At 47.8% G+C, this 24,705-nt stretch overlaps 1 protein-coding gene across 1 annotated transcript in view; it reads left to right on the top strand.

The window, feature by feature from the left end:
- The window catches only part of PRR29 (proline rich 29), an 845,024-nt gene that overhangs the window by 123,516 nt on the left and 696,803 nt on the right, over positions 1-24,705 (top strand). The window lies entirely within an intron of this gene.

The following is a 24,705-nucleotide window of genomic DNA, read 5'->3' as shown; positions in this document are numbered from 1 at the left end:
CCACAGAGGTTGAGGAGGGACTACAACATTTGCATTAATCAGGTTGGGGAAAGGGGATGCTCCTGGGACCTGGTGGTCATTTTTCTCTGTCAATGTAAGGCAGGGCCCTGGGGCATCAGCAGGGACACAGAAGGACATGTACTTCTTTATTAATCTAGGGAAAAGTCAAATCAAGAAGAAATGTTAATGTTAATGATCCAGAAAGATACATGAGCACCTTGTGAGTGTTCTAAGTTCTGCATCAATATTGTAGAATGGGCACTATCCCAACAACCTGTGTTTCTAAAGAGGATCATTAATTCTGTTTTGTCTGTATTTAAGTGTAAGTTGGATGCCCACTTTTCTTGTTGTCCACCTGCCAGTTGGGAGTGTTGAGGACCACCATTTCCCTCTGTTATTTACCTTCTTCCTGGCGATGCTTTATGGAGGAACAAGTTCATCTCTAGAAAGCCAGTATATTTCCTTTAGGAGACTCGTACTCTGTACAATTGGGTGTCTGCCTTGCTGTAAGCTCTTTTCTTGTCTATCCTGAGTCCTGCTGTCCAAAGTCTGTCAAGGTCTCTAGTGACCTGTGCAGAACGGGAAAAACAAAAATGACCATCAGTCCATTTGTGAATGTCTTCATGTGCAACAATTGGGATGTTGACAATAGATGTCAGTCATCTTATGGTGGAACCTAAAGTACAGCAGTGATGTTATACCCATCTTTGCAAAGGAGGATGTTAATCATGACCAATTTTCAGATGGATCACAGATCTGCTATTTCATATATGCATGTTACACATTTGCATCACCATTTAACATTTTTGCGAAATGTGTTAAAACACTCAGGACCTGATTCACAAAGATAAACTTACACATTTGTGTAAATTTATGGTTTTTTAGGAGTAGTATCTTTGTGACTGATTGGTCTCTGCTTTTGTAGCAGAGACGATGCACAGATAAGGATGGCTTCACTCCTACCTGTGTAGCCTGGCTTTTACATCTTTTAAACCTACAGGTAAATCTGTCAAAATAAACCTTTTTTGACTGGAAAGTACACTACTTTAAAATATTAAGCACGCTACCCATTAGGTCTTCTAGCCCACAAGTTAGGGTGCCTAGTACTTAAAATGGTACATTCAAGAATTTAGCTTTGGCATGTATCTACATTGAACAGCCCCCAAAAGCAATTTTCAATCTATAGACCTGTAGCTGCCCTATTAGAAAACTGAAGTTTAGAATAAAAAATATTATTTTTTATTTCTGTTAGCTGAGCTACAGGAATGATTCAACCATAATTTTTAATATTTATAAAAAATTCAATTCACTTGTGAGGTCGAATTTTTGATAAATATTCAGGAAAAGTAACCTTTAAAAAGTTAGATGTCGTCTGGTTGCATTAACCTGTCAGGATCTGGACTCTGTCAGTGCTTCCTCTTATTGAGGTGTGAAAACTGTTCCCATAGCAGAAACAATGGCTTAGGTCTTTTAACTGGAAGATCTGGGTATTTGACTACTCTTAGTTCAGGTAGGGTAGCTGGGGAGGGGATAGGAAGTACATTATCTGGAGAGAGACTAAGGTGAGGCCGTTCAGAACTTTTTCCCATCGAAACAAATGACTTCAGCAGTACCATCAAACTTTGCGAGGGTTTCACCGGATAAAGTCTGCAACTTTGCCCCACTGGAGGATTTCGAGTTCCAGAAGAAAGAATACGTCAGGAGGGAAAAACAGTGAACAGAATGACCTGCTTTGGGTATCTGACTTTCTCCACAGCACAGTCAGTCTGAAATTGCTCCTGGTCAACCACTGTCACATTTGATTGCTGCTTTATTGTTTTTTTAAAAAAGAAATATCATTTTATTTAATATTGAAGACAGTAATATCATTTATAAAAATATCGCTGTTAATAATATTGATGTTTATATTAGTGTTATGTATTTTATTATGTATTTTAAATGTATGTGTTCTATATTTTTTTTTTATAAACAATTTGTATTAGAAACAAAGACAGCAGCAGTGACAATTAGCTTTGACAGTGTAGAGATGCCAGTCCATATCATTACAACTCAGCCTCAGCGCACCCCCACTTCTCTGGAGTCCAGGGTAACTAAATTCCTACGCCGCCAGTCGCTCCCCACAATATGCACTTGCTTGTCCCCGGGTTAGGATTCGTCGTGTCACTCTGGCCATTCAGGACCCCCCTCCATATGTGCCGCTGTTCCCACGCTCCCCCACGTTAACCAGCTGCCTCTCCCTTCTGAGTTCTATCGTCGGAGAGATACATATTTCTCCTCTACACTTATTCCATTTTCCCCACTTGTGGTCCCATTTGCGCGGGCAGCCTCTCCCTTTGAATACTGTTTTCTCGGCGAGCATGGCATGGTCCATGTCCTTAGCCCAATCTGTCATTAGTGGTATGGTGTCGATTCCCCACTGCCAGGCAATGTTCCGCTTAGCTAAGCACCACCCCACTGTGGCCCACTCTTGCTCAATCTGCGTGAGGTCCGTTGCTTCCCAGATATTGAGAAGACACATCGTGGGTGTCGAGTCTATTGTCTTACCACATGTCCTGGCCTATTGTCTGGTGACATTAGCCCAGTATTTCTGTATGGGGGGGCAGCCCCATAGGATATGTAGGAATGTTCCCATCTGAGCGCAATGACGAAGGTATAATGAGTCAGGTCGCCTCTTAAGTCTGTGCAGCAGAATAGCATCAAAGTACACCCGATGTAGGATTTTGAGCTGCACCAGGCGAAGGCGCATTGGGATAGCCACCTCTCAATGCCTCCCGCCAGTCCTCATCGGCCAAATCCCCTAGTCCTCCTTCCCAGGACGCCCTAAGCTTTGACATCGGATCCACCCGGTTGTTGATCAGTTTCCTGTATGTGAATGATATGGCCTTACGGTTCATGGGGTCCAATAAGAGCCTGTCCTCCAGGGGAGAGGAGTCTGGAAGGGGTGCGTTTTTAGGTCGGGCCGATTCTATGGCATGGCTAATCTGCAGGTAACGAAATCCCTCCGATGGAGCTAACTGATATTTGGCCTGAAGTTCCGGGAATGTTGCCTTTTTGCCCTGTACCCACAAGTCACCCACCTTGGAGATTCCGATCAGTTCCCACTTATCGAACCCCGCATATGTGCTCAGTTTCCCCAGAATAGCCGTCGCCCATAGAGGGGTAGCCTTCGTTAGTCGTCTCCACCATCCCATCCGATTCTGCGCTCCATGCCACACCTCCACTGTGCACGCCGTCGGGCCGGTCAGTCCCAGTTTCTTATGATTGGTGTAAAGGGCTCTGTTATAGCCCCCTTTCCCCAATAACCAATGGTCCGTGCGGAAGCTCGGATCATCGTGTCTCCCGAACACCCAGTTGTTAATGGCCATCTGCTGCAAGGCCTGGTAATAAAGGCGCAGGTCCGGCAAACCTATGCCCCCATCATACCATCCCATTGTTAGCTTAGCCATAGCTATGCGGGGAGGCTTGTTGTCCCACAGTAAATCTCGTAAAACCGCATCAATCTGCAAAAAGTAGGAGTTGGGGACCGGATCGGGCGTATTCTGTAATGCGTAGAGAAAACGCGGCAGCGCTAGCATCTTGTATAAGGATGCTCGGCCCAGCAAGGTCAGTGGAAGAGTTTTCCAATAAACGACATCTGTATGAAACCGCCGCAACACCCCCTAAAGATTCCTTTCGAAAAACAACATAGTATTGGTGGTGATAAATATCCCCAAGTAGAGGAAACCTTGACCCGCCACCGGGATAGTGTAGCCTCGAGGACTGCGAGGAAATTCTCCCCAAAGGGAATACATCTGGGATTTAGACCAGTTTATTTGATACCTAGAGTGTGCCCCAAAGATATGAAATATGTGGAGTACTCGGCGTAATGAACGAGCTGGGGAGGCAAGGTATAGTAAAATATCATTGGCATATAATAATATTCGATCCTCGTGCTCTTCTGTCCATCTCATGCCTCTAATCCCGGGGTCCCCCTTATCCAAACCGCCAATGGCTCGAGGACCAGAGCGAAAAGTAGAGGCGACAGTGGGCAGCCCTGCCTAGTGCCTCGGCTAAGGGGGAAGGTGGCGGAGCAATGGTTATTCACTAAGACGTGGGCCCTGGGTTGGGAGTATAATAACTGGACCCATCTCTTGAGTTTGGGGCCGAAGCCCATTCGGTCTAGGACTGCAAACAGGTACTCCCATGCCACGGTATCAAACGCCATTTGTGCGTCGAGTGCCAGCAGTATTGCCTCCTCCTCTAGGGTATGCACCCGCCCTATAACCCCATTGACCCTTCGCAGGTTACGTGCCGTATTGCGTCCTGGCATGAATCCCGATTGGTCCGGATGAATCAAATCTGGTAGATAGGGGAGCAGCCGATTCGCCAGTAGCTTGGCCAATATCTATGCCTCTATTGCGATCAGAGAGATAGGTCTATACGACTGACACTCGTCCACGGGCTTGCCGGGTTTATGGATTACCACTTCTTGTATGGCCTTATGTACTTCTTCAGTGGACAGCTCAGCCTCTAGTGCCATACTGTCCTGCTCAGATAGACCCCTCACCTCGATAGTGGCAAGAAGGTCTGTCGCCCATGCCGTCTGGGAGGCTTCTAGGGCCTCATATACTGTTTTATAGCGCTGAGCGAATGTTTCAGCGATCTCCCGTGGGTCTGTTATCTGGGCATCATCAACCCCCTTGATTGCACGCACCCACCGTGCCGCCTGCTCTTTCCGCTCCAGCCAGGCCAATAACTTTCCGGTACTTTCCCCTTGTTCATAAATACGATGTCGGCTGGCCAACATTCTCCCATTTACGTCCTCTAGCAGTAGCTGTTTATAGTCTTGCCTTTTTGTGTTCAATAAATGTTGAGTGTCCTCCTCCGGATCTCGGGATTTCATACCTTCAAGATGAAGGATGTCTGCTTCCAATTCCAGAACTCTTCTACGGCGCTCGGCCCTGTGGCCAGCAATCACCGATAACGCCCTACCCTTGATTACCGCACCGTATGCCCCCCATAGTGTGACCGCTGATGCGACCGAATCTGTGTTGTCTGCAAAATAGTACTCCGTATCTGTCCTCAAAGTGTCCCTGATGTGAGGGACCTTTAGTGCCCAGGGTGGAATGCGTATTGGGCCTGGCTGCTGCGGGTGTTGCATACCCAGGACCGTAAACACAGGGGAATGGTCTGAGATTCCCCGCGCCAGACACCGTGAGTCTGAAAAATCATGAATATGCTGCACATGTGTAAACAGGTAATCTAGTCTTGATTGACTCCCGTGGACCCCCCGACTGAAAAGTGAAGTGTGTGTCCCTGATATGTGCCCACCTCCAGACATCTACCATCCCCAGGGCCTCTACGAAGTCACGTAGATAGGAACCATGTGCTGGGTCACGTCTAGGAGGGGATCTGTCCACTAATCCGTCCATCGTCAAGTTGAAGTCGCCTCCCATCACTAGTGTGCCCATTGGTAGGTTTAGTAGCAGTGTCGCTACGTCAGACAGCGTCGTACGTTGTAGGCCGGGAGGTGCTTATATTGAAGAAACATTGAGAACTCTACCTTCCCACATACCTGTGCAAGCTACGTATCGCCCTAGCTGATCTGTCCAGGTCTTGTGAAGCACATAGGGACAGTTTTTCCGCAGGAGTATTCCTACCCCCCGAGATCCAGTAGTGAAACCTGAGTGTGCCAACATACGGTACCCCTTCCTATCTAGGGCCTTACACGAGTTCCCTTGTAGATGGGTTTCCTGTAGAAGCACCATATCAAGCCCTTGTCGATGGACATATTGCAACACCATCCCCCTCTTAATCTTGTCTCCTAACCCATTGACGTTCCAGGTGACAATTCTAAGCCCCTGCCTTATCGTCATACAGTCTGGGTCGTGTCTGGTCAGCTTGTATCAAGGGCCAGCTATTACCGGGTCCCCTCAGTATAGAGAGTTGCGTACCAATTGGACGTCCCATGGAAGCACCTGAGCAACTAATCATTTCTGCTGTTGCCTGAACTGAACATCCAATCAATCCGTGCCAAAACACACCGTCACAAAATCTCGCCAACAAGCAACTCCCCGCACTGCCCCCCCAACCAATGAAACTCACCTGGAACCCTTGCCTTAACAACCAACCCCCCTCCCTGCTTCCCTGCCTAGCGGGACCAGAACTGCCTGCCACCCCCAACTTGCAGAGTGCCTGTCGCCCACCCATGAACAATTCTAGGGAACGCAAGTAACCCCACTCCCCATGTGGTCATGAGTCTACTACTAGCGTCTCCCCCCTCCCACCCGAACCCTGCCTCAACATCGTGTATGGCCGATTTGGGTCCAGCATAATCCCCTTCTTGCGATCACGTAATGTCATCACTGGTATGCATGTCTAAACCTATTTCACCCATTACCGGCCAAGTCCCATCAGGATCAGTTCAGTCCCCGTAGGTGGGCACTACTCTCTATGGCCTATTTAACCTAATGACAGCGGCGGAATAGTTCCGATGAGTCAATACCTTTGATATCCCCCTAGTATCAGCACTAGACCAGCCCCTGCCCGTGTGTACAGGTCTCGGATTGTAAGGGTTTCTTACACCAGTGTCACACTCCCCAGAATCCATCCGGCACCCTGGATTAGACAGTCGAACCACAATGTCTCACCCGGCGCCTGGTTAGCGCCCTCCTGCCGTCTCCTGCGAATCCGAGCCAGAATGCACTCAGGAGCGCCTATGTTGGCGCCAGTCCACATCATCATCTGCTACCAAGGATGCCTTCTGACTTTTCTTCTCAGCTTTGCGCCAGCCCTCCAGCCATTCCTAGGCCTCCTCCGGCTGGGTGAAAAACCAAGATTTTCCGTTCGCTTCCACACGGAGCTTGGCAGGGAACATCATTGCATTCTTGATTTCCCGCTCATGCAGCGCCCGCTTTACCTCCAGAAAACCGTGGCGCTGTTTCTGTACTCTCAGCGTAAAGTCCGGAAAGAACATGATCCGACTGGTCTCCATGGTGATTGGCGGGGCCGCCCTTGCCGTCTTCAGTATAACATCATGGTCATGGAAATTAAACACCCTCGCCAGCAGCGGTCGCGGGGGTGCCCCAGGCTTTGGGCGGCCCCCGGGCACTCGGTGAGCTCTCTCAATTGTGAAGCATTTGGAGAGTCCCCTTGGTTGTAGTTGTTTGAGGACCAGATCCTCTACAAATAGGTCCGCCGCCTGCCCCTCCGCCCGTTCCGGTACACCAATAATGTGGATGTTATTCCTGCGCATTCGTCCTTCATAGTCATCCAGCTGCAGGGCCATCGCCTCGTGGGAGGAGCTGAGCACCATGACCTGTTCCTTGAGCAGGGCGGTGTCAGTGACTAGTTCCTTGGCTGTACTCTCTACCGTTCGCATTCTCTCCGTCAATTTCTTCATATTCTCATGGATCAGCGTCACGTCCGTAGCCACTATGTCAATTCTCACCTCTAGGGAGGTCCTTACCGCCATAATTGCCTCCGAGACACCCTCCGATGACCTAGGTGCCCCCGCTAGTCACTGCCGCCAGCAGCAAAAGCTCCCACTCAACCTGTCGGTTTTCGCAGGAGGCACCGTACTCGAGGGAAGGTCCGGCCTGCTCCGGCCCTGAATGCGTCCTGGCGACCCAACCTCAGGTGTTTGTTTAAAGGATCGAGTCTAGCTCTCCCAGCAGGTGCGTCATTCTCACTCCGCCACTAAGGGTCGCCCCATCGACAGGGGGGACTAGGCACGGCCACAGGTCCGCAACCCAGGGGGCCTCGGCCCAGCACATCACTCCGTCCGAGCGGCGAGAGCCCCGTCGTCTATGTCCGCCGTATCCGGTGCCTTCAATATGTGGATCCCTCCGCCGCAGCAGAGTGCAGCCCCCGGTCTCCCCAGCTGGGCCTCCACCTGTCTTCCGGGGCTCCCAAGCAGCAGGGCCCCCCCCCTCCGGCTAGTTCGAGTCAATGCCCACTTGGGGCTGCATTGGCCAGGGCTCGAGAGCCTCCACCCATAGGAGTTCCCTGCAAGGCTCACAGCCATCAGCACACCACAGGAGGTCGCAGCACAAGGCCCCCCCTCCGCAGCGCTGTCACGGTAGCAATCCAATGGTGGGGAGATCCCCAGGCTCCGTATCCCTCCACAGTGTGCGTCAGATAACCCCTGGGCAGAATTCAGCTATCAGTGTTCTCCCCCTCTGTGGGGTCCTTAGTATTTCTAACTCTTGTACTGCATTAGGTCCCCGTATTACTGGCGCCCCACTTCAGCCGCCGCTCACCGCCACCTCTCAGGCCGATGAGGCCTGGCTCGCCACCACCTGTAGGCTCTTCTCCAAGTATTGCCCCGGGCTCTCCTTCTTTCAGTCGGGCCTCTATGTCTCCCCAGCGATGGGGGCACTCCTCGCCGCCAACACCTCGGCGGAGGATTCCCCCGCAGTGCAAGCTCACCTCACCTCGCCGCAGTCTTCGCCGGACCAGGCCTCAGCCCCGACCTCGCGTAGCGCGCCTGCCACACATCACCGCACCACCGCCGGGCAAGAGGTCTCCGTCGTCCGGGCCTCTGGAGCACGGTTCGCGAACCAGATCCGATATGCACTAGAGTCAGCCAGGGGATCAGCGGGCCTCCCAACAGCAGGTTTCAAGCAACAGGGCAGAGATCAGGCCGGCGCGGGAGATATTTAATCGGATATTGCAGGAGTGGTGCTATGGAGTAAAACTACCGAGCGGCCATTCCCGTCGGCAGTTAGCCACGCCCCCCGCTGCATTTTTTCTTGACACTTTTTGTCTTATCATATTGTGGGATCACTGACAAAATATCGAAGGTCAAAAAACCAATGTACAAAAATATCGGAGCAAAATATCGATGTCAAGAATATCGACATCCTATCTACAACATGGTAAGTACAAAAATATCGAAAATAAAATATCGATGTCAAAAATATCGTTATTAACAAATATCGTTTTTTCTTTAGTTAAAAAAAATATGTAAAATAAACCAAATAATACTTATAAATAAAATAAACATAATTAAATATATTTTATAATGTTTAAAATTAATAATTAATATATATAATGTAATAAAACATTAATTAAACATATACATATAATTTATAATATGTATACTTACTTAATAATTAGTTTTAATAATTATTTTAATAACTTATAAATTATTAAAAAATCTTATAAATTACCAATACATCTATACACATAAAACAATAACATGAATAAAAATTAAATAATTACGTATAACAAATAAAAATAATTACATTTAATTTGAATATTTTTAATTATTAATTATATATTACATTAGCTAAAATAATAAAAAAAATATTAAATAGAGAGAATAAAACAAAAACAACAGTAAGGAAAATGTTGGATAGCGTAGGGCTAAAAATCACTATTTCCACTCCAGGAAGTGTAACAGTAGGGCAAGTGTTGGATATCGTAGGGGTAAAAATTACTATTGAATGGACACTAACAGCGCATTGCGCGTCTCGCTGGAAGCGGCATTAGTGCGCTTGTAAGAATCTTTTTAAAAATATTTCCCGGTTTGCTATTTAATTTGATTTTGCTTTGTTTTCCCCTGGTTTTAATCGGCAGGCCTCATACTCGCACTATAATCGGTAATATTCACTGCTCTTTTAGCGGGTCCTTGATTACACTCCACTACATGGGGAACATATTGGGTGGGTGAGAAGGACGCCTGGCGGCGCCATCTTTGTTTAGGCTCTAGTCGTCATAAGGACGCTAGAACTGTACTTAAGGCGGGAAAATCCTACTGGGGTCCTGGACCTTGAACGGACACTAACAGCGCATTGCGCGTCTCGCTGGAAGCAGCATTAGTGCGCTTGTAAGAACCTTTTTAAAAATATTTCCCGGTTTGCTATTTAATTTGATTTTGCTTTGTTTTCCCCTGGTTTTAATCGGCAGGCCTCATACTCGCACTATAATTGGTAATATTCACCGCTCTTTTAGCGGGTCCTTGATTACGCTCCACTACTTGGGGGACATATTGGGTGGGTGAGAAGGACGCCTGGCGGCGCCATCTTTGTTTAGGCTCTAGTCGTCATAAGGACGCTAGAACTGTACTTAAGGCGGTCATGCTGACGCGCAGCGGGTCCGCCAGATTTCCGCCGGAGTTACGCCTGAGTTCAGCCCGTCTGCGCCCGTCCGTGCTCGACCGGGCTCAGGTCAGCAGACTATTACATTCCGCCATGTATATTCTGTCAGTGATTTACGTCACTTAGACAGCGGTATGCAGAGGCTAGATCCTACCACCGTGGCTAGGCTAGGGGACATGAATTTACTTCGAGTCCCTAGCGGGAGGTCTGGGGCCAAATCACCTACTTTAAAGCTAACGTGTTTGAATACTAGGTCGCTCCATAAGCACCATTTAGAAATCTTTACACTCCTGCAGGATGAGGACATTGATGTCCTAACCCTCCCCCTTGGATACGATGCGGTGTGGCATAATCGTGCCCAAAATGCTAGGGGGGGTGTAGCAATCTTGTACAAAAAACATCTAAAGGTTGTCAAGATAGCGGCTGAAACGTTGGACATATCTGACGTCTTGGGAGTGAAGATTACTTTGAATAATTCATGTTTTGCGATTTTTACTGTTTATCGTCCTCCAAATTCGACGTCAGTGTTTAATGATTTATTCGCCTCTTTGATATCTGACCTTTGTACAAGATACCAAAAAATTGTGGTAACCGGGGATTTTAATATGCATTGGGATAGAAGCCATAATGACTTGGCACCTCGCCATTTAGAGAACATCATGTCCTCTTTTGGTATTAGACAGCTTGTAAATGCCCCCACGCATATTAAGGGGAATATCCTTGATCTTATTTGGACCTCAGACCCCGAGGTACATGTTGTGGATATTTCTCCATGTATCTGGTCAGACCATTATATGGTGAACTGTGAGATCCCTATTATAGGGTACCCAGTTCAAAAACCTCTAAAAATGAAAGTAGTTCGTCAGTGGAAAAGAGTTGATTCACAATTACTGACAAATGCCCTTTCTGGGTACGCTCAACTACTGGCATCTAGCGGAGATCTAGACCAAGACTACAAGAACATAACTCGGAATTTGAGTCTAGCGATAGATCAGATAGCACCTGAGAAATCACAAAAAGTAAAAAGAACAGGAAAGGGGGCCCCATGGTTTACCTCGGCTTTGAGGGACCATAAAAAAAAGCTTCGTTCTCTGGAAAGGAATTGGAGGAGAACAAAGGATGGCACTGATAGGGAACGATATAAAATCTCTCTTAATGGCTACAAAAAGTTGATTATGGCTACAAAAGTAGCCTTGTATGAAACTCGTATCAATCAGGCTGAAAATACCCAGAAGGAAACATTTAACATCCTGACAGAGCTGAGTAAAAAATCAGAAACGTTGGAATCTACAATAAATGTGGACACGTTTCAACGCTTCTTCCTGGAGAAGGTGGAGACTATTCTCTTGGAGATTAAGAACGGTATTTTGAATGGCCCACCTTCACCACAGGAAGCTCAAACTCCCCTGGAAATTTCTCTTTCAAGGTTTCCGGAAATAGACTATCAAAGCCTTGAACAGCTTATGAATAGAATTAAGTCAGGATCCCCGGCGGACCCATGTCCCCCTAGGGTTTTTCGTTTGGCGTGCCCCATTTTAGGAGATCACATTATTTCCCTCCTCAATAGCTCGTTGGAGACCGGCCTTTTACCATCTAGTTTTAAGGAAGCCCGAGTTAGACCACTGCTAAAGAAACCTTGAGCCGATGCGACCATTTTGAAAAACTACAGGCCGATCTCTCAACTGCCTTTCTTGTCCAAGGTTTTGGAGCAACATGTGCTGAAGTCTCTGTCCTTATTCCTGGAGTCACACCATATACTCCAGGAACGTCAGGCAGTCTTTCGTGCACATCACAGCACCGAGTTGGTGATGCTTGCGGTGCTGGATGAGCTCAGAGGTATGGCTGACAGTAAGAAACCAAGCGCCCTGATACTTTTAGATCTATCAGCGGCGTTTGATACTGTCAGCCGCTCCCTGCTACTGGACAGATTGGCTTGTTTTGGGATAAAAGACCTGGCCCATAAATGGTTACAGTCTTTTTTGAAAGGAAGGACACAGAGGATCCAATTGGGGGACTGTGTTTCGGAGGTTGGAGTCTTGGAGTGCGGTGTTCCGCAGGGCTCAGCCCTTTCTCCATTACTATTGAATCTTTACTTGCAACCTCTGATCAACTCCTTAGCTAACATGGGTTGTCATGTGTTTAATTACGCCGATGACACCCAGTTACTATTAAGTATTGATAATACGGCGACAGCACAATCCAATGCTCAAAATATTCTCAGATACACGGTCAGTTGGATGACGGCAAATCTGTTGAAAATAAACCCAGATAAGACAGAGATATTGGTGGTCTCGACCACAGCCTCACCTTGGTGTGATCTATATTGGCCCCAGGATTTGGGTCCTACGCCGACACCAAGCAACAAAGTAAAAAGCCTTGGGATCAAGATTGACAATGAGCTGTCAATGGCCAGTCAGATCTCCGCTGTTGTAGGGACCTGTACTGGCATGATTAGACAGCTGCGCAAACTTGTCCCTTTTTTTTCTTTTTCTATGCTTTGTACAGTTGTTTCTGCTACAATAATATCAAGGCTGGATTATGGGAACGCCCTTTATTTAGGCCTACCTAAGTCTTTGACCAACAGACTGCAGATTGTGTTGAACGATGCTGCACGACTGATCTTTAGACTCCCTAGAAGAACTCAAGCTTCATCCTTATTGCATAAATTACATTGGCTTCCCATCGTGCACAGAGTGGAGTTTAAGAGCCTTTGCACGGCTCATAAGGCAATTTATGGACAGGCTCCTGTATATATCAAGAATCGTTTGGAGCTCTACAGGCCCAAACGAGCTCTCAGATCTGGGAATGCTCAGTTGCTGGTTTGTTCTCGATACAAGCTGTCAACTAAAGGAGGCAGATCCTTCTCGGTACTGGTCCCACAATTATGGAACAGACTACCGGAATCACTCCGGAGAGAAGGAAACCTCTTATGTTTTAGGAAGCAGCTAAAAACGCTCCTTTTTAAAGAGGCTTTTGGCCTCCTTAAATAGTTTCTTGCAGGGTATCTCCCTCGCTTTTCATGCTTGAATTATAGTTGTTGGCTAGAGGTTCTAAGCGCCTAGAGACCTGTAGGTGAGTTGGCGCTATATAAACCGAAGGTAACATAACATAACATAACTATTCCAACTCCAGAGAGTGCAACAGTAGGGAAAGTGTTCGATAGCGTAGGGGTAAAAATTACTATTCCAACTCCAAAGAGTGCAACAGTAGGGAAAGTGTTGGATAGCGTAGGGGTAAAATTTACTATTCCAACTCCAGAGAGTGCAACAGTAGGGAAAGTGTTGGATAGCGTAAGGGTAAAAATTACTATTCCCACTCCAGAGAGTGCAACAGTAGGGAAAGTGTTGGATAGCGTAGGGGTGAAAATTACTATTCCCACTCCAGACAGTGCAAAAGTAGGGAAAGTGTTAGATAGCGTAGGGGTAAAAATTACTATTCCAACTCCAGAGAGTGCAACAGTAGAGAAAGTGTTGGATAGCGTAGGGGTAAAAATTACTATTCCCACTCCAGAGAGTGCAACAGTAGGGAAAGTGTTGGATAGCGTAGGGGTAAAAATTACAATTCCAACTCCAGAGAGTGCAACAGTAGGGAAAGTGTTGGATAGCGTAGGGATAACAATTACTATTCCCACTCAAGAGAGTGCAACAGTAGGGAAAGTGTTGGATAGCGTAGGGGTAAAAATTACTATTCCAACTCCAGAGAGTGCAACAGTAGGGAAAGTGTTGGATAGCGTAAGGGTCAAAATTACTATTCCAACTCCAGAGAGTGCAACAGTAGGGAAAGTGTTGGATAGCGTAGAAGTTAAAAATAACATACTGATAAATTAAATAATTATTTAAAATAATTATTGATTTAATTATTAAATAACTCTAAATTATTTACAAATACCAATAAATATTTATTACAAACACAACTACCAATGAATAATTAATTAGCAATACATTAATAATAAATACCAATAAATAATAATTAATAAACATTAATTACAACATAAATATTGAACACTAAAATATTTTTCATAACAAAAAACATATTAATTATTAAAAAGTAATTACCAATTAAAAAATATTGAACAAATAAATATTTTTTATACCAAAAAACATTAATTATTAAACATTAATTACCAATTAATAATTACTTATTAATATTTTAATTAGAAATTTCAATACATAATCTTTAATTGACAATTAATGGTTAATAAGCAATAAATTATTTTTCATAACCAACATATTTAATTTAAAATATTTACCAATTAATAATTAATGTCCAATAAATTAATTATCAATACCCAACAACAAATTTAATAATTACTTAATTACATTTCAATTACTTCCAACACTATTCCCCTATAAACGCACGACACACTCCAATAATAAAATAATACACTTAACATAATTATCAATTAATCAATTAATAAAAACTAATTACCAATTAATACAAATTAATTACCAATTAATAATTAATTAACAATAATATAATTATCAATACCAATAAATGAAAATACATTATTACTTAATTACAATTAAATTACTTCCCACCCTATTCCCCTATAAACCAACAACCCGCTACAGAACTTAAACGCAAAAATTAATTAAAATTAATTAATAATTCCTAAAAATGTATAATTAATTTCATATTATTAAATTACTTCCCACCCTATTCCCCTATAAACCCACAACCCGCTACGGTACTAAAACACAAAATTGACTTAAAAAACCATTATTAACATATAAAAATTGTATACATTTATTTTAAAACCAGTAGAACACTTAACAAAAAACATATAACACATACATATTAAATACATATTAAAATACATAACAATAATATAAATATCGATATTAGTAACATCAGTATTAGTAACATCGATATATTTGATTTCGATATTACTAACTTCGATATTACTAACATCGAGATAAAAAAATCGATATTACTTACCTTAGGGTCGATATTCTGTCCATAGATATTCTTAACATCGATAGTCTGTCCCTTCGATATTGTCAACTCGATATTAGTGTAGGTCGATATTTAATTTTCGATATTTTGACTGCTCACCCATATTGTGAGTTTACCCTAATGGAGTTTAGTTGCTTTTGTTTTATCTTTCTTATAAAATGTTACTCTACTTGCAAGAATTGGTTGTGAGATTTTTATTATGCTGTGTTTCAATTTTCAAAAGCTTTGGTTCTGTTAAATGTCTGCACTATGCCATAAATACCAGGAGTTGCAACCAGGATTATTTATTAAACTTAATACTATAATATAATACTTTCTAAAGGCTGCACATCTTCGCCAACTATTTATCTATTTTCTTACAAGTGGTATGAATGTTAAGTGTGGACAGAGAAAAGATTCTCCATGTCTCAGCACTGTCTTACTGCTGATTGACAACAATCGGACATGCACCCCAAGTGAACTGTCAAGCTACAGTTTGGTTGCCCTCAAGAGTTTCTTGACCTGGATAGGAATATAGTGCTGGCCCATATGTATGCTGCATAGCAAGGTCATTTATGCAGCATGTAACAGGCAAGTTCACCTTGCAGTGTACAGTAGCACCCCATGTATGTTCAAGATATCTGCAGCATGACTTGAGAATGCCACATTCCAACACCTTTGGCCTCTGTGTTCTCTTAAAATTACTTCTCTTGTTGCACAGCAGTTGATAATTTTAAAGGTGTGAGGAGATTTGGAGAGCAGTCATGCCTACCATCACTTGAAAAGAAGACAAGATCACAGTTGCTTTGTTTCTATTTATCTTTTGTGGTGCTGAGGCGGGATGTATGATCCTACATCGCCAACGTTTACATCGCAAACATTCACATCGCCGCCTTTACATCGCATACACATTCACAACGCACGCTTTCACAGCGCCAACCATTACTTCGGCCCCTCCATTGAAATGCATAAAAAACACAATCACAATGCACACAAACACCCCTCATGCTTTAACATCGTGATTTTTTCCCGAAATAACAGACTACCCCCAGCACGACCCTACGCCCGTCCCCCTAAATCCGAACTCCTAAATCCTTAATTAGTACTTTACACTACGACCCCCTGACCCGACCCTAAAACACACGCTCCACAGCAACACAGTACCCTGAAGCCTAAAACCTTAATCACTACCCTGCCATATGACTCCCTGACACGACCCTAAACCCAAAACCAGAACCCTACACAACATTTAACCCTAAGCCCTAAAGCCTAAAACAGTACCCTACACAACACTAAGCCCTAATGGCTAACACTACCGTACACTACTACTCTAAGCACAATCCCCCTTACCTCTCTGTCGTCATGGTTCCTCTCCCCCGGTCCCGGTCCCAACGTCGTCTCTTCCTCGCCTCTGTCCCATGCGTTTTAAAAGCATGCGTTGTAAAAGCGCATGCGATGTCAAGTAGCAATGTCCTGCGTCGTAACGTTGCTTGCGTTGTAACGCTTGCGACGTAAACGCATGCGATGTAATGCATGCGATGTAATGCATGCGTTGTGATGGGTGTTCCCCGCTGAGGCGTGTCAGTTTGATATCATGTCTTGAGTGCACATGCATTCCTATCGGTAACTGCTTTAAAGCAGCATGTCACCATAATCCCTGGCAAGAAAATGATGTGAACTTGATGAGTAATGAAATATTTATCAATCGTGTCACACCAGGATAGACATCTTAAATGTGCAAGTTGTGGCGTCTGGCAAAAAATACAGTGTGCATATTCATTAAGGTGCCGATTCTGATCCTGTAAAATGAATTTGCGTACGACTCGTATCCGTATATTTTTACGAATCGTACAGGTACCGTACAAACGGCGAAGTACGATTCGTACGTGAAAAATACATACGAATAGCGTCGGGAAAAGGTTACGAGAGGGAGCCGGACATTTTTACTTCCGAATAGCGTCGGGAAAAGTGTACAAGAGGGAGCCGGACATTTTTACGTGCAAATCGTAAAACAGAAGTCCGAGCGCGCAAGTACAATCCGTACCGCCCGTCCGAATACACAACCGCATGTAAAAGGCCCCGTACGGAGCGAACGCAGTAGCACACATGTACACGGGTAAACTTGTGCCCGGATGCGAGTCGTACAGCCCCCCCTCCCCCCGCATATGTCAGCACCGTACCCCCGTATGTCAGCACCGTACCTTCACTGTCCGCACTGTACCCCAGCCCCGTACCTGTATGCACCGTACCCCAGGCCCGTAGTGCCTGTACGCGCCGCACCCCAGGCCCGTACCCAAGCCCCATACCTGTACGCACTGCACCCCATGCCCATACCCCAGCCCCGCACCTGTACGCGCCGCACCCCAGGCGCGTACCCCAGCCCCGTACCTGTACGCACCGTACCCCAGGCCCGTAGTGCCTGTACGCGCCGCACCCCAGGCCCCTACCCCAGCCCCGTAACTGTACGCGCCGCACCCCAGGCCCGTACCCCAGCCCCGTACCTGTACGCACCGCACCCCAGGCCCGTACCCCAGCCCCGTGCCTGTACGCGCCGCACCCCAGGCCCGTACCCCAGCCCCGTAACTGTACGCGCCGCACCCCAGGCCCGTACCCCAGCCCCGTACCTGTACGCACCGCACCCCAGGCCCGTACCCCAGCCCCGTGCATGTACGCGCTGCACCCCAGGCCCGTACCCCAGCCCCGTACCTGTACGCACCGTACCCCAGGGCCGTACCCCAGCCCCGTACCTGTACCACCACACCCCAGGCCCGTACCCCAGCCCCGTGCATGTACGCGCCGCACCCCAGGCCCGTACCCCAGCCCCGTGCATGTACGCGCCGCACCCCAGGCCCGTACCCCCGCCCCGTGCATGTACGTGCCGCACCCCAGGCCCGTACCCCAGCCCCGCACCTGTACGCGCCATACCCCAGGCACGTACCCCAGCCCCGCACCTGTACGCGCCGCACCACAACACTGTACCCCAGCACCCTCACCCAGCATCGCGTATGTACGGACCTCACCTACACGAAAAAGACTCGTACAGAACCACGACACTGCAAAACAACACAAGGAGGGTCAATTTGACTCGCACAACACCACAAAACACGTCTACATGACAAAATACATCTCGATGACTGACCTGCCACATCCAAACAGAGGCCCAAAATCACAACCACCTCTTATAACACACCCACCAAAATTTCAAACCCAGCCACACCCACAAATGGACCAATAAAAAGGGCCCACACACACAACCCAGGAGCCTTTGCAACAGACCCACTGCTGCCAGACCCCACAGACAAACAACTGCACCTTACTTACACCTTAACTACACCTTAACTTACATACCTTCACACAACCTCCTTCTCAAACACCCCCTCTTCACATTTCCACACACACCGTCACATTCACACCCACAACCATCCACACCCACACCCCACACCATGCCCACAGACAAGAATCCAAAGTTCACAAGGGCGGAGCTGGACCTCCTTGTCAACGAAGTCATCAGAGTCGAGCCACAGCTGTTTGGAACATTGGTCAGACAGACCAGCATAGCCCAAAAAACTAACCTGTGGCAGAGGATCGTCGGTAAGGTGAATGCTGTTGCGCCCATCCGAAAGACCAGGCATGAATGCCAAGCCAGGTGGTACGATCTGCGGAGGGCAGTCAAGAGGAAAATGAACGAGGAATACGCCCAGAGTAACATCACTGGAGGTGGGCTGCCCCGCAGACCCGTACATTACCATCCCTGGGAGGAGAAGGTGATGGCCCTGCTTCCGCCAGTGGGAGTACATGGAGTCGAAGGAGTCGCAGAGCCTGGTGAGTACACAAACAACTCACGTAACATGGGGGGAATGGCATCCACACCACAAATACACCAAATGCACGCAACTTCCCCCAAGCCCTCACCGCACACAACCACACTCAAAAACCACGCTCATGCCACTAACGTCTCCATGCCCCATTCACAAATAAAGGCAATACCATGTCCCAGGCCACACCAACCACAAACCCAAGACTGGATGTCCGGGATGCTGGGAGGGTGGGGCTCACACAACACATTGTGCAACTCAGAATCAGACACCAATGCCCTCAGCCCATATGGCCTAGGTACATACCCATGCACCATGGCCAATTTTGCAGGGACTGGCAAAGTACTGACAAGGTAGCTGACACTTGGCCCTGCTGTATGCAGCACAAGGCCATCCTGTGACCACTTTACACTCAAACATCAACTCCACAAGCTCAGATATCTAGCACAGGAACTCACACTCACTGTCATGCCAGCATGCACCATGAGGGGACAGACACATCACCTGGGAGACCCAATGACAATCACACTACACACAACAGCAGGCCCGGTCACACACCCCCCTTACACAAGCACACACCCCTGGGGCAGGAAACGGATTCACCCACTCTCACAATGGACATGTGACACAACAAGACCAATCCATAGCCAAATAAGCATCCTAGCCACAATTCTACTGGTCAAACACTCAGGAGAACATATCAATCTGTCCCCCGCAACATACCCATTCCCAAGTGTACATTGAGAGGAATGCTAGGCACATCCAACTACCTGGAGGAAATGTGACAACTTGAATATGTATGAAACATGGATGTGGCATGAAACAGCATTAACATTGTCTCTCTCTCACACACAGGGCAACGTCATGGACCTCCCCCCAACAATGGGGGGGAACAATCACAGTCCCAGGCTCAGCGTGAAGATGATCCCACCGGCAGCGACGACTCTCACCACTCCGTGGATGACCCCGACCAACCTGGCCTCTCTGGTGCCCAAGCCCCTGCAGCACCTGCATCAGGTACATCTGTGCCAACCCCCACCCCCATTCCTGCCACATCCCAGGAGACACCTAGGAGCCCTGCTCGCACTGAACAACAGAGCCAGTCTGACCAGGAGGGACAAGGTTCTCCGGGCACCCAGGAGGAGGCAGACAACCCCGCAAATGCCATCCCTCAGGGGTCCCGTAGACCCGATGTGCCCACAACGGCAGGCCAGGCTCCTGTGGGCAGGGGTGGTGGGAGTGGAGGCAGGCGGAGGCGCGAACCTGACCAAGCAGCTGAGGGAACCGGTATGACACACATACGCCACATCCTGGGCACATACCGGCGTGACACCAGGGGCATCAGCCAGGTAGTGGTGAGCCTCACAGAGATGAAGGGGACCCTCGACGAGATGAAGAACCTGCAGGCCGAGCAACATGCCAGTCAACAACAACACCAAGGACGGATGGAGGCAAGACTGGCTGAGCTCCTGGCGGTGCAGACGGACATGAGCCCTTCACTCCGTCGGATCGCCGACAACATGGGCAACCCTCCCTGTGCCACCAGGCGAAGACCACCACCAGCCACAGGGAGGGAAGAGGAGGAGGATTCGTCTGATGGAGCATCACCAGCATCGTCAAGGCCTGCATCTGAGGGTCCCCCCAGGAAGGTGGGTCGTCCACGGAAAAGACCGTGAGATTCAGCGGACCATCCACATCTCCCAGGTCACCTGGCCTGACACCTGGCCCTCTGGCGCAACAGCAGCACCTCATCCAATGACATTCTCTGCCACATGGACTTGCTGGTCACAGTCTGACCAATGATGACCAACACTGTGGTCAGGACTCTGATAACTTCCAAAGCAAAGGATCCCATCTCCCCCTGTGAACTTTGGATTCTATGCACCCGGTAGAGCACCTTAGTCTATCTACCAAAACACGTACCCCACCCTAAATAAAAATCTTTATTTTTTCATGAGATGTTGCTGTCATTTTGCATTAGTCCACAACATATGTGTGTGTAAATGTCAAACTATGCATGGGTGTTGAACTAACTCCACCCATCCATACCCTGGGATCTGAGTCTGGTACAGGACACACATGGGTCACAATGTATCATTCAATGAAGACATGGAGCACAATACTCACCTGTGATGTCCTCAAGCTGCTGAGGGGGGGCTTGCAATACTGTGCGGACAGACCTATTTGGAAGAGTATCATTAAGGCGCAGAGGTCATGGCTCATGTGGAGGTTCCCGGGGAGGGAGTCCCAGGTATGTGTGGCCAGGTGGGAGGACTATGTCCTGCATGCTGGAGTAAGGTGGATGTGAAGAATGGTGTCCAGGGCAAGGTTGGATGCACGGAGATGGCCCAACGGGGTCTCGGATGAACGTGACACAAGGTTGGTTTGGGTTCGGGGTTGTGGCCTGCCTCCTGAGTGTGGGTGTGTAGTGTGATGGTCATCCTGCAGCAGACAGTGATCCATTGCAGCTATCTCTGCTGGACGGTGATGTGGCTGGTGCGCCGGATGTTGAAGCTGAGGTGTGCAGATGCACCCTGGATGTGGACAAGTTTCCCGGGAGTTTGGATGGGCCTGCTCCGTAGAGGGCAGGGCAGTATTTGACACGGATGTTGTCGTGGACCTGGGAGATGGTCCGGCTTTCCTTGGAGTGGATCTATCGGGGGATCATGTGCATAATGCAGAGGGTGTTGCAGGCTGAGGCACAGATGCTGGTGACTAGCATGGCAAATCTGAGCAAGCAATCCATGATGCACACCATCTTGTGTGCGTGGACACTGGGTGCTTGTGCAGGGCTCTTGCGGGTGGGACACAAGCAGTTGACCCAGCTGTAAGGGGACAATCCTCAGATGTTGACCTCAGTCCTGTACAAGTCCAGCCTCAGGTGGCTGATGTTCAGCCATTCATCAATGGATCTCATGCATTCTTGAATATTAGAACTGGCAATGTCTGCGTCCTTGGTGAGGGTGAGGAGCACCTGGCTGTCAATGGCATATAAGCTGATGATGAGGTGCTGTGCGCATGTGATGGTGGAGAGGGGGGTCCTGGACACATTGTAGATTGACACGCTGAGAGATGATACCTGTGCCATGTGCCTGACGACGACACCATACTAAATGAAGAAGCCTTGAGTCCCACTCCCATGGTCTTGCTGGGGTACAGAGCCGGTGGGGAGTAGGAGGGACATGACCTGGTTGGTGTGACAGGGCCTGGAAGGTGTGGCAGTGATGTGTAGGCAGTTGGAGTTGCACACTCATCATGCAAAGGTGTTGTGTGTGCGCTTAGTGTATGCCTGAGAGCAGGCGGTAGATTTGTGGATGGACATTGCTTGGAGGGTGGCTGCAACATCAGACTGTAGTGTGATGTGGCTCATGCAAGGACCTGAGGGTTGTGCAATGTGCATGTTGCATGTGTAGACGGTCCAGCCTTTGGCACCGCGTGACTGCAACTGTGGCACAGACAAGCTGATGACAGCCAAATGAATGGGTTGTGGGAGGAAGGGAGGAGCATCTTTGATGTGTGTGTGTTGCCAAATCCGGAAACTTCGTGTGCCCTTGCTGCAGGGGCTGCAACAGCAGGCGGCATGTTCTGGAAACTATGCCACAAGTTGCACATAAAGACAAGGATGTCAGAAAGGACAACTGCAACAGGTGTATGTAAGGGAAGGAGTGTCCGGTTTTCCATGGCACACCCAGAGACAATGGATGCACAATCACCAAAGATGACTGACACCGGATCAGGAAACTGAAGGCCGAGCTGCGCACAGGAAACACACCCTCAGCAGGTGTTGACGGCCCGTTGTGGGGACCAACATGCCAAAACACATACACAGCCATGGACTTCATGCACAATAGAGAATCAAATACATGAAGAACAGCATGCATGTTGCTAATCTACACATAGACTCATATGCACAATCTTTGACAACTATGCCAGAGATGCCGCATGCACAGTGGCAAGAGACCTGCATTGACAGAGATGAGGCACCTTGGAGGGTGAGGAACACCTTTATTACTCAGGCTCACACCTATGGAAAAGCATCAATATGAACAGACTCACAGGTCTTTTGGATGAACATGTGGGACCTACACTGAACACCCCCTTTGCACCACAGATGCTGTAAATCCATTGGACTGGCACACAATGTGTGAAGGGGGTGAGCCAAACACCCCCTGCTGCACACGGAAAGGCTGCATTTCCCCATTGAGCCTCTCATGGGGATGTCCCACACTATGTCCACCCGTAGCATCCCGTATGTTTCAGAGGGAAGTTTTACACACATTGAGGCCTTCATCACAATCCACAATCCCATTACAGATGACTGTCACGAAGTGTGACTATCAATTCATGTGAGTCATGCTACATGTCATGTGCCCCATGGTGAGTCGACATGTATGCATAGTAACCAAACCTGCACAGGAGCAGTGCCCACACATTACAAACAACTACCACACCCAAAATGCCTTGCTGCAATCCTTACCCAAAGGAGACTTTTCACCATGTCCATGCATGTAACGCTGATTCAGCACACGTTGCAATACTCATGAGGACTAGCAGGAGCACAACGATGCCACGAGCAGACAGCATGCGCAACTACCTGGGGATGACAGACACACAAGAAGTCAGGAAAAAGATAGTCATCCGCATGCATGGTCATGTACTCTACATGAATAAGGTTGACAACATACTAGTTGAAAATTGAGTGTGTCAGCTAAAATGTGTGGAATGACATCATCACTCGATTGACACATCAGAACACACCTCTAAGACACTTAGCATACAGTCAGCTGGACACACACATTGCAACACATGCCACACAAGGCTCCAAGCGTGCACACTCAGACCCAGGGACTCACCATTATGAGAAGAAGTTGCGTATGAGCTGACTCCGGATGTCCTCCTCCTCCTCCTCACTTGCCTCGTGACCAAGGCCTTCATCCTCCACGGGTGGATGTTCCTGCTCATCCGGATCCAGGATGAGTGGCACAGCTTTCTCCACTGCCATGTTGTGCAGTATGCATCACACGAGGAAGATTTTGCAGACCTTCACCGGTGCATATGGGAGGGACCCGCCTGTCTTGTGGAGGCACCGGAAATCGGCTCTTCAGGAGACCAAACGTCCTCTCAATCACTCGCCTGGTCTGCCCATGGGTGTTGTTGTAACGGTGATCTGCAGCTGTTCTGGGGTTGTGGAGAGGCGTCATCAGCCATGGCATGTTGGGATAGCCAGAGTCCCCTACATGGAAACATCATGTAAAGAAGTGGGTCAGGAGATTCCGTAACATACAAAGATACCGCTAAATACAGGACAAACAGAGTATACCGACCAACAAGACATGCTCGTTCGTTGTGCAGCCGCAGCATCATGATGTAGGCATCGTGTGCTGACCCTGGAAAACGTGCACAGACATGGGAAATCAGCATGTTAGGGAGACACACCACAAGGGCATTAATGGAGTGATAATGTTTTCGGTTTCGATAGGCTACCTCCTGTGCCTGTGGTGGTACCAAAGCCACATGTGTCCCATCAATGGACCCAATTACATGGGGCATCCCTCCCAGGGCATAGAACTCACCCTTGATACCTGTCAACTGCTCAGGAGTTGGAAAATGGATGAATTCATCCAGGTGCTCCAACATGGCTTCTAAAACATCATGCAGGACACGGCTGAACATGGTCTGGGACATGCCACCCACATCAGCTGTGGTGAATTGAAATGTACCGGTGGCAAAAAAATGTAGGGCTGCCATCACCTTCATCTTGGGGGTCAGCGCAGTAGGATAACTGTGTCGCGGTTGGAGGTGTGTTGCCAGCCTGTTTGTCAGGTCCTCAATTAACTGTTGGGTGAATCTGTAACGGCGTATGCAGCCACGTT

Source organism: Triturus cristatus, chromosome 1_1 (assembly GCF_964204655.1).
Source record: "Triturus cristatus chromosome 1_1, aTriCri1.1, whole genome shotgun sequence".
In the NCBI taxonomy this organism is placed as follows: Eukaryota; Metazoa; Chordata; class Amphibia; order Caudata; family Salamandridae; genus Triturus; species Triturus cristatus.
The sequence above is the reverse complement of the archived record's forward strand: the minus strand, read 5'-3'. Positions and strand labels throughout refer to the sequence as shown.